The following is an 11,608-nucleotide window of genomic DNA, read 5'->3' on the forward strand; positions in this document are numbered from 1 at the left end:
AACAAAGAGGAGAAAGGATAAAATCTCAAGACATACTATATGTAGAGCTCAAAATTATCTTACCAGTGGCACTAAAGTACTCTTCTTTTCTCGATTGTGATACTGTGATGAGTAAAGTTACTTTACAGTATGTGAGTACAGAGTACGCCCCTAAATGTCATTGTGAAAACTATCAAAATATAAATCAAGGCAATGTAACATTTTTGAGATGTAAATCTTTAACCAAGTTTTTCTTTACATGCTGCACATTTCTCAATAACGCAGCACAATCCTGACTGGTTAGTGTTATATTATCGCTGTTATTTCTCAACTTTCAGATGAAAATGATAGCAGGGACAGCAGGGAAAAAACAGTATCTTATTGCAAAAAAACTAGCAGTGAAGAGGTCCAGCCACACCAAAAATATCCTCAGACTATCCATCTATTTCATCTGTTAATGCTGCTCTTTCACCATTTCTCTGGTTCTAAGCATTTAATGATTCATTCTTACAGTTGACAAGGAAATTATTGATAGCTAATACGTCTCCTTTTGTTTTCATTGGAAGGATGTACTGTCAGACTATTCAAATGATAACTTCAGTCCATGTGACAATAAAGTACAGGGTGTTTGTCATTAAATGGGCCTTTGAAAACATCACAGGCCAAAACCCGACATAAATCTTAAGACTGACAGTCCAGCTAGCCAATGGAATGCAAACCACTAATTTAATTCTCATTAGTTATAGGGGGCTGTGTGATCACTGTGTGGAATTGAAATCTTCTCAGCTACATGGAAAGAAAACAGGCCTGGATTACAGTACATTCAATTATGGCTACACTAACCACAACAATTAACCAGGTTTCCCTGGGTCGTCTTCCAAAGTAACAAAGTCTACAAAACATTAGAAATGTAAATTTGGTTAGGTTTTGTAAAACTGATTTGGAATTTTGAAGAAAGATAAAGCAGTACTGTATTTAATCTCAAGAAGTAATATATAGAAAATACATTTTCAAAGAATGTGCTTGTGTTAGAATTGGCATTAACAGTTCAGATACAATAAATAGTTGAGTCTTCATATCCTTAGATATTGAATGTGGTTAACAAAACCAAATATGTTTTTTTATCATATATATTTTATACAGTATATATACAGTAAAATATGCATTGAAATCATGGTCCTAGTCCTTTGTGTAAAAAAAGGCAATGTGGTAAGCCAACACATACCTATTGTGGCTATTTCTCCACCAAAAGTACCATATTACTGTATGATGATTCTAATCTGCTGTTTTTTAAAAGTATCTCTTAATCTGTAATTGTTGCATGGGGTATTGAAAAAAGTATTCACTTTGTAGTGAGCCCTGTGTTGTTGGGTATGTTGTTGGGTAGCTTGGCCTTCTTGGGACTAGATAATTCTAATTACATCCCTGGTGCCTTTGGTGCTAACATAGGGATAAGTGATGTCATGGTTCATTTCACTATTCTTTTATAAAAGCTACAGGCAAGGAATTTGTGGTGCCACCTCAGGGGCATGTACTGTATCGATTATGGGGACCCATGTCCACTCTGCCTATTTTGCCAATGACCTGGGAGAGTTCCCTGACTCGTATTCTTTTGCTTTATGTGAACCTACAAGGATGTGCACTCTTGATTGACTTACTGGCTGTCACTCATGTGCTGAGCTAAGCAGGCTGGACTTCCACGGCAGGGGAAGACCAATGGATATCCACAGAGCTTAATTCCAGTGCGCTCTGGGAACTTCGCTATTTCCTGTTAACAAAAACGTATGCTGCTTAAGTATAGAAATTGTTAGTGTGCCAGTGTGGTAAGTACTTCTACTAATATGACCATCCCAGAATGTAGATGCTGGAAATGCACCTAATTAACATACACACAGTTGCAACAAGAGCTTTCTGAAGGGCTGCAGGAGAGCTGCATTTTTTTCACCCTACAGAAGCCCAGCGGGAAGTGATAGGGCATCTGTAAAGATAAGGAATAATTTACATTTCTTTTGTTTACTGTGTTGAATTTAGTTTCTGTAATTGCATCCAGCTTTATTACTGCCTGGGGCAACATGTGGATTATAGAGTTGCTTGCCACTGATTGTAACTTATTGAAGTTTAAAATGATTTTCTCATTTCCCATGGGCTGCTGGATTTACATGGTGCACAGCAGTAACTAATAGATGTAATCTGGTTATAATGTGCCCATATAATGCATTATTTACTCGCTGAGGACACAGATATTGAACACTTTAACACAGCTTTTGATGTAAGGACATGTTCCCTGTGACATTTGTCCAGGCTGCACTGTTTAGTGTAGTCCCTTGAAATTATGCCTCTTAGCATTGAAATATGAGAAGTAAATTGTTCACAGAGAACATGAAAAAAGAAGTATCTAGCAATTCCCCAACAGTCAATATCTAGTAAATCTTCAGCAATCTTACTACAGTATATACAGTACGTATCTAGATGTAATGAATGTGGAAGGTTATTTCACATACTGTACAACCTAGATGTTTTTGTCTCTTCAAAGTAAATTAACATTTTGACAAAATGAGTTCTAAAACAACATTATAACAATAAATACATATTTTCCTTATTCTAATTTCATAAAAGCTAAAAACATTCCTGGCTCTTTTAATGATCCCTAATGAAATGGCTGTTCCAGATTTTAAGCAGTTTGTACAACTAAAATCCAGCTAACTAGTACTCAAATTACATGAGATGAGCACATGTTATGAAGGAAAACAAAAGCAGAGCAAAGTTTGCACTTTGGCCCAAATAATATGGAAGCTGTAATATACATACAGTATATGAATATGAAAGTTCAATATTTATTATATATTTTCCTTTAATCAGTGCTAGTTAAGAATGTAAACATATCTATTTAAAAGCACAACAGAAATGATAAATAAGAAATAAAATAAACATTCTTATTAAGCACATTTTTTTATTCCTGCCTCTGATGAACATGCAAACTTAAAAATGCACTGGCATAATAGAATAGATACCGTGATTAATGGAGAAACCATTAGTGTCAGTACATTCAAAGGCTTGAATTAGATTATATGCAAGTGTTCCCTAAACATTAAGGTCATATTAACAGTTCATTGAAACAAGCTGATAAAATTTAAAACAGTCATTTATTTCCCTCGGGATTCTAATTGCTGTGTGAAAAATTGTACTGTCAAGAAATTCATTGCCGCTGCAAGGACAGATGCAAAACTGATTTAAAAATATTTTCTCTATTTGTACTATTAACTATTCTTCTATCCCAGCAGTGTTGGGGGTTTTACTGTGAATTTGGTACATGTTAATCTAAAGACAAGAGCAAATACATTTAAAAAATGCATTAGCAAAAATAGAAACTTTAGAAAGTAAATTATCTATTTCATACTGTACATTGGAAGGGGAGTTAATATACAGTATAGTACATTAGAGACAAATGTCAAAGCCAAGGAAAAATCCAGCCACTTCAGTAACTGCAATGGGCAAAAACCCATCTTCAGCCAATAAAAATGATAATAATAATAGACAGATAATGACTCAGAGGTAGGACTTAACATAAATTGCCATTGGAAGAGCTGTAATCACGGGGTAGATCTTTCTTTTTGGTTTGCAATGCTGTTATCAACATTTTTGTTCATAATTGGAAAATAGTAAATTAGGTTGTCAAAGCCATTCGCAATATACAGTACGTTGGTTGTGAGTGTTTATTTTACTACTTAGACACAGTGTGGAGGGAACAGCAATATTTGAGTCTTTGGGATCTTGGAAATTGATTATTTTTGATTGCATTGCAGAAGGTGGTAGTCTATAATACTTCATCTTCTGCTAATTCATCTTCTGTTAATCATTAGCTAATTTCTTAAGAGCCTGAATAATGTATTATATACAGAATACATACAGTATATATGGGGCATATATACATATATGCTCACACTTAAGAACACTAATAAGCTGTCTCATATGTGTGAATTACTAAGGGTTATGTTAGACATGTGGATGAAAAAATGAAAATCAACACTGCACATATTGCTTAAGATGCAGTATAAGAGCATATATTAATCAACAAAATTGTTTTAAAAATAGTGTTAGGGTTTTCAAAATGTTATATGTTTGAAGAAGAAGACAATGACATAATGCAGTACTGAAACCTTAGCAGCTGCATACTCAGATCCCTGTGTCCCTGTGGATCTAAAAAATATCTTATTGATTAGATGATAGGAGAATATTTATGGCACATGGAATCCAATATCCATCTGTAGAATCAATCACTGCAACACAAGATAAATAGTTGCACCATTTGAACAATAAACATAAACTTAAATTAATAATTGGGCCTGTAAAGTAAAATCAAAAGTGGTGGAGAATGGCAATGAAATTAATATAATGTAGTAAATTCCATGTGCTTAATGGATATCAAGAAGGTACTGTGTGAATAATGTTCAACATTCAATAAATACAAGGGAAAATGTCTCAGATCAATAGTCTGCTGTGGTCCTGGAAAGCTCTGGTGCAGTTAATCTTATAGGTTACCCTAAATCAGCGGTTTCTTTAAAGGTTAGCAACACTTGCAAGTTATTGATCAATTAAGCAAGTAATTTGTTCATTTAAGAAAGCTCTGGTCCCTTAGGGCTGAAGGGTATTCTGATTTTTGTTTCAAATGATCTCTAAATTACTTCATTTAACAAATCACCTGTTGAAGTGATCACTGTTAAATTGCTCCAGGTCTTAGGAAATTGAAGATTTAATCATTGCCTATAAATGCTGCTTGACAGGGGCTCTCCTAGATTAGGGTTGGAGCCCCTTGCCCTGGACTTATGTAACAATAGATATTGTACATTCTTGTCACTGGGAAAAACTGGAGAGGGATGAAAAAATCTCTCCTGTTACATAAAGTAATATATGAATTCCCCATTCCTTTGCATTACCTTAAGGGTATTGAATGCACTTATTGACTCCTTGTAACATTTGTTTTTCATTCTGATCATGACCCCTAAAAAGACCAGATTTTCAAAGAAAATATCATCTGACATGATCCATTGAAACGGAAGAGCATAGCTAATGGGAGCATGTGCGGAATTTTCCTTCACAGAAATGAACCATTTGCCAGGTTTTAATTTGGGAGTTTTACTAACCTCTTTCTCATGTTTCAAAGGATCTCATTGTTTTTTAGAAATTCCTTTAATGTTATGGCTCATTTAAGGCTCAATGTATCTCTTGAGAACCGAAAGCTCTTAGTGTTTCTATAGTTTGTGTGATGTGATGCTTACATTGTGTTTCCTTTTATTCTGCACTCCCATGGAGAGTTGCCATTTACAGTAGTTTTGCATTGCTACCATTGTTTTGAAGGAATTATTACCATTTACAGCTCTTTGGAATACTTCATTAAGACTAAGCCCTTCGAAAATGAATCCTGCTTTTGATTACAATAAGTCAAGCTATGAATGTCATTATGATTTAAAGAAATAAAAAACATAATACTTTCAGCACATGACAAATACTAGTAGATACATATCCAGTATTTCAATTAAAATATTGATAATGTCATCAACATAATCATGGTTTGGCTCTTAACTTGCAGCTCTTCATGATCTCCTTACTCTTCTTAAAACCAATGCTTGCCCATCAGTTCATTTGGCTGACACCTTTGAATGACAGGCTCTTTTTACAGATCCTCTACCAGGCATCTTCTGAACATAGGGACATAAGAAAGTTTGCAAATGAAGACTTGGGTCATGTGCTGGGTCAATCATACAGCAGGTACTTGAAAGAAACCAGGTTATTGGCTTAGATGGCATGGTTGGGCAGCTTGTTCCATACTCCCACTTCTGCTGTTTGTTTATGGCATTCGGTTATATCAGAACAGTCTTCAAGCATCCCATTCACTTTTAACTACTTAAGTGTTAACACAGGCATCTCCTCTTATTTAGATTAAAGTTCTACAGAATTGTAGAGGACAGAATAGCACCTGAAACTGTTATTTTATTTAGACTTATCTTTGGTAAATTCCAATTACTGTTTCATTAATAAATGCCCTGTTTTAAATGAGGGTGCATACAATACCTACAGATAGGCTTCATTAAAAATTGTCAGTAATAACACTAACTTGCTGTTGCTGTGACTTGCTGTGAGATCTGAGATTTTTGGATTAAATCTAACAGGACTCCTAAACCATTATTTTAAAATGAATAATAGTAATTGCCACCAAGATACAAATGTCAAAGGAAAGGGGGAATTAAAGTCACATTTATTACTCATATTTATTTTGTGAAACACATTTAGATATTTTACATTAAAAGCTTTGCTTGATTGTTTTTTCTCTGGAGTCCACAGATCTGCAAACTTTCATTTCAATCGAATCTCACAAAAAAGAAAGAAGTCTTGTGCAGAAATAACTTTTTTCATCTCCATTAAATGGTAAGAAACTCTTAGCAACCTGCTGTGAAAAAAATATTCCACTAATGATAGGCCTGTGGCACAGCTTAAGGAGTCATCAAGAAATAATGCTCTGCAGTTTCTCTGGCAGCTTGGTGTCCCTTAATTGAAGCATTATAAAATTGTGAGCAGAACAAATCCTCTAGGGCTTTGTAGCTAAATGACACGGACACCTCCGACGAGACATGCAGATGAAGATGTGTCAACACAATCTTCAGCAATTTGCAGTAATTGTGGGGGCTGATTAATTTTACAACCAGGGGTGTTCATATTAGCTAGCCCAAGGAAAGCTTTATTAAGTGATATATTTTTCAGTTTTTTTTTTTAATTCTGCAGAATGTGTTTATTTTTTGTGGGTGTTCTTTGCTGCAGAGATATTTCAAAACTAGAGCTGATAACTTAAGGATCTAACAGATGATTTATGATCAATTCGTGGCATCACAACATAAAAATACTGACAAATTCACAGGCCCTTATGTTCCTAATAGGTGCTTTCCATAGCCTTGTACATACTGTAGCAGCAGAATGCAAGATTACCAAAAGTTCAATATTTTGAACTGGGAATGGTAGTAAACTAGAGGTTGCACTGTGGCAAGGAGAATAAAATGATTGCTTGTCACCAAGATAAGCTAGAGCTAAACTATTAGTGTCCCAGAATGTGAGTAAGAGAATTTTAAATTTGAATCAGAATCCACAGTGATGCTAGAACAGGTGTTATAGGAAGCACGTAATGGTTTTCATTTTGGCTGCCATTTCATGTACTCATACTGTAGCGAGTAGACCTCAGAAAAGTATTTTAATGGAATTCCATCAATCTAAGGAAAGAGGATATTGGCACAAGGCATAGATGATATTGAATATTTCCAAGCGTAGTTTGAAATAAAATATTGCAGTAATACCAGAAAAGCCACTTTGTAAAAGACATTCAAAAAGCACTTTATTTTTTCCAGGATTCTCGGGGACACAGAGGAAAGTTTACTCGTTGGTCTCTAATACTTGATCTTTAATGCTTTGTGAAGAAAACTGTTGCTGTGCATGTTTTCCTACAGTAGGTATTAAAATAGTTTTACACTCAGAATGAAAATATAAATTGAATGATGAATATACTTTGTATAGTAGAAGATGAGCATTTAAGCAGGTGTTCATTCTACAGGAACACAAGAGACCATTAAGATGATTACAAATCAAATATCTGCATGTTCTTATCTCTCAGTCATCATAGACTAACGGTCAAAATATTAAAAAAATGTGCTCAGTGCCACTTGAACATTCTGTTCATATTTAAAACAAGATGACACTTCAAGATGGAGTGTAAAATGAACATTCAGAGATGTTAACATACCAATTTCACACTCTCCAACTGCATCTAGGATTCCTAGAAACAGTTGGAACCAGGTACTGTATATTGATATGCAAAGACATAGAAAGAGAAGCTTCGAAATGCTCACTCAGGTGTTGCCAGGTAAAATGGATCAATCTAGTTCTTTTTGGTCCCTACAAGGAGTGGTTTGGAATCAATTATCTACCTCAAATTAGCAACAGAAAATTCAGAACGTTCACCCATACATTTTCTAATCGCTTTGTCCAATACATGGTCATGGAACAGCCAGAGCCTGAGACACAAGGCAGAATCCACATTGCAGGGGACTCCAGTCCACTTCAGAGCACACACAGACACAGACACAAGCACACACACTCACACCAGGCCCAATTTTCCCAGTGGCTAATTAAACTACAGTACGTGTATATCTTTCCACTGTGGGAGGGAACCCAGAGGTTTGCTTTTTAGGACCTACAGTAATTGACCCAAGCTATCATCCAGTTTTGTCTTGGAAATAGCCATGCTATCAGGTTCAACAGCATTACAGGGTAGCATGTAGCTTGTCATGTTAGCCTGGACTTTTTTTTAAACAAGTGTGGACTTTATTCTACCAAATTGCCCAGTCGGTCAAACATGGTTACAAACTGTAAGTTAATAAAATAAATGTTTTAAAAAATGCAAATACACAGTCAGTGATACAGTATGTTATATTGCCACATCAACAGTATACTGTATTGTATATAACAGTATCATGAACTGATTTTAACCCACAAAAACAGAACATTAGAAACACAGTTGTATTAGGCACTGTACGGTAAAACATTGCTCAGTTACAGTAGATTAGCTAATTTACTGATCAGTCTCAACAAATCACATTAACAGTGACAAGATGAAATAAACTGTGGAGTAACTTATTAACAACATGAGTTACTCTATTCAATTAGAAAAGTGAAATAGTATTGGATTTTAGAATGATCATGTTACATCTCAATTAGTACAGTTTTTTCCCATATTCTGTTTAGTACTTTAATTTTTTACTAAAACAGTAGGTTTAAACTTCATTATGACAGGGCTATGGCAATGTATCATTACGGACATACAGTACAGTATACGTTTGCTCCCATTCAGGAAGTCAAGGTCATTTGCTTCTTTTTACAAGGTTTTCACTGAAACTTCATCATGAAATACTCCGGGAATCCTAAACAACCAGAGCTGAATATTTTGGCATTTCTCCTATACGAAATATAAGCAAAGGGGAACAGAATACACATTATCTCTTCTTGCACTATGTAATTCTTATCTAGCTTTTGCTGCATGTCTGAAGTCGGTGGTGAATTTCTTGCTTCTATCAGTCTGGTACAGAGCTCCTTTGCTGACAAGTCCGGATTGGAGCCGATTGTGCTGCTGCAGATTTCAGGTTTATGAAATATTGTACCTAGTTAAAACTTTTTTCTTATAGTTATTGGCTTTCTCGCAAAAAAAATTATCCTCTCTTGCGTGTCATGATGGTGTATCGGAACACTAAAAAAAGCAACCGACTCCAAATATATGTACAACATTAAAAAAAAAGAAGTTATCTGTGGTGTGCTGCTGGAATGTTCCCGTAGGTATTCAGAAAACCTTTAATATCTGTACGGTATACAACAGAGAGAGAACTACAGTACCTAGGCTGCTTCCGAGGTTGTATTTGTGAAAACCTGAAATCAGATTCGTATGAAAGCTCATTAGCGCCACGGATTTTTTAAAAAAAATTGCGTTATCAGGAAATAATATTGCAATATTTCGCTAATATGCTTCCTTAAATTTCAGTAATATAAAATCCTGTTTTAAATTGTTATACTCCGTCTCCTACCGTAAAGAGTTAAAAATTAATTAGAAATTAGTTGTAGCTACACCATGTCTACTTTTAAATCCGGTAGGATTGGTTACGCGGCCTTTTTAGTATTTTTAATTAAACTCGCGTGCATTCATTTCATCAAATTAACTTTCTTCTTAATGAAAACAGCATGGCCCTCGCAACGGAAGCTAGTTTCATCTCAGTCCATGTCTACATTTCAATAATTCTTGAAATGTTTAATTTGCAAGTGCTTCTGTTATCAGTTCAGAGCAGGATATACCCTTGTTCTAAAGTGTTTGGAGGGTGAGTGCAATAGTTTCAAACAAGGTGATGGAAAGCTCTAAGATTCTCAAACAGTAGAATTCATTATTTTTAAAAAATTGCGAGCATATTAAAATAGGTATGGGTTTTCGATACAGTACGCGTCTTTGCCAATATAAAATGGCATTTGTTCTCTCTGAGTAAGCACAATCGAATTTATAAAGAATAAAAAGGATTGGTTTTTACTTATGGTTTTATATTTAATATGCATGTTTTGAATTAGCCGTTAATACTACTTTAAATTTAGCACACTTGCTGTGGTAGTGTTGTAAGATTTTTGCAGTATTTTATTTAGTCATTTTGAACATGGGTTGTCAGTTGCTTTTTATCACTGTGGCTGCCTGTCGGCTTTTGCAGCTGCAGGGGCATTTCTTGGAAGTAAAGTAGTTGTTTACACAGGTGCGGCCATGTTCAGTGAAAAATTCTGCGCTCTCTGGAAACATCTGCCCAAATGTTTATGTTGGCTAGTTCACTTTCTAACTGAAGCAATTTGTATCAAGCCTGTCCCTCACTGTGATACAGCAGACACACACATAGTCACAGGCAGTCCGCAAGATTCCTTTAAGGGCACAATGATATATTCTCCAGATGCAAAACTGTAAAACAATCTGCAACACATCTAATGAGATCACCCTCATAAATGAGCTTTTGCAAAAACCTCCTGGGAAGATTAGGAAGAGTTACAGTGCAAAAGCGGATTAGGAGTTTCAGTTCTGTCTGAAAATAACCTCCAGGGCAAAGCCTCCTTCAGCTTTGTTTACAGCGATAATATAGGATAACACCAATAATGTACACTCCAGCACCTTGCTTAATATGGTCATGAAACCCAGCTGTACTCTCCATAGGCTTCTTGAGAGGCGGGGAAAAGATGTTCCTCTGTAGATTCCTGTACCGATGGCACTAAAGCAAATAGCTACCGACAAATAGATATCATGAATTGTAGAGTTAGGAAGCACAGTGAAGGGGAAATGATTTGATTTGAAAACAAGCCCTATCATCTACAGGCATTGCAATTCTACTTCGGGTCCAATAGAAATTCATATACAAGTATGGGGGTCAATATGCAAGCCATTCAGCAGTAATAATGACAGGGATGAAAAGTGTTGCAATATTTCTATTCCTTGAATCTACTGTAAGAAAACATGCATTCTATTGCGTAAGCTCTCTTAATTTTGTCACTTAAAGTTCAAATAAAACTTCAAATGCAGTTTAAATTTAATGGATCCTGAAACCCTAACCCTACCCTGGGCAGATATATACATGCTCGTTGAACTAACATTTTCGCAGCAGTTTTAGCCTTTTCGAAAACTGATCGAAAGACAATAAGTTATTAAAGAGATAAATTTTCAATTGCTTTTATCAATGGTTTTCAAGTCTTTAGACTAATATTTTTTGGTTAGAGAAACATTTTCAAGTCAGACACAGAAGGACTTGAGAGACAGATTGCAGAACTGCTTAGCTGAGTCCCCAGCTAGCGTTAGGATTAGCATTCCCAGTGTACTTAGACATTTCTTACAGTCAATACTGTATTCTGGGGCCCAAATGAACTTTAAGACAAGTGATATCTTGGTCCTATCTTCAATGTGATTTTTCAGGCAGTTTTGGCTGCTTGTGTCTTGCAGTGCACCTTTCACTAGTTGTAGCCTAAAAGTGCCTCAGACCAAAAGTTGTAAGAAAACCTGTTCTATTGTGTAAACTCTCTTAATTTT

The sequence above is a fragment of the Lepisosteus oculatus genome, chromosome 10 (genome assembly GCF_040954835.1).
Source record: "Lepisosteus oculatus isolate fLepOcu1 chromosome 10, fLepOcu1.hap2, whole genome shotgun sequence".
NCBI classification, from domain to species: domain Eukaryota; kingdom Metazoa; phylum Chordata; class Actinopteri; order Semionotiformes; family Lepisosteidae; genus Lepisosteus; species Lepisosteus oculatus.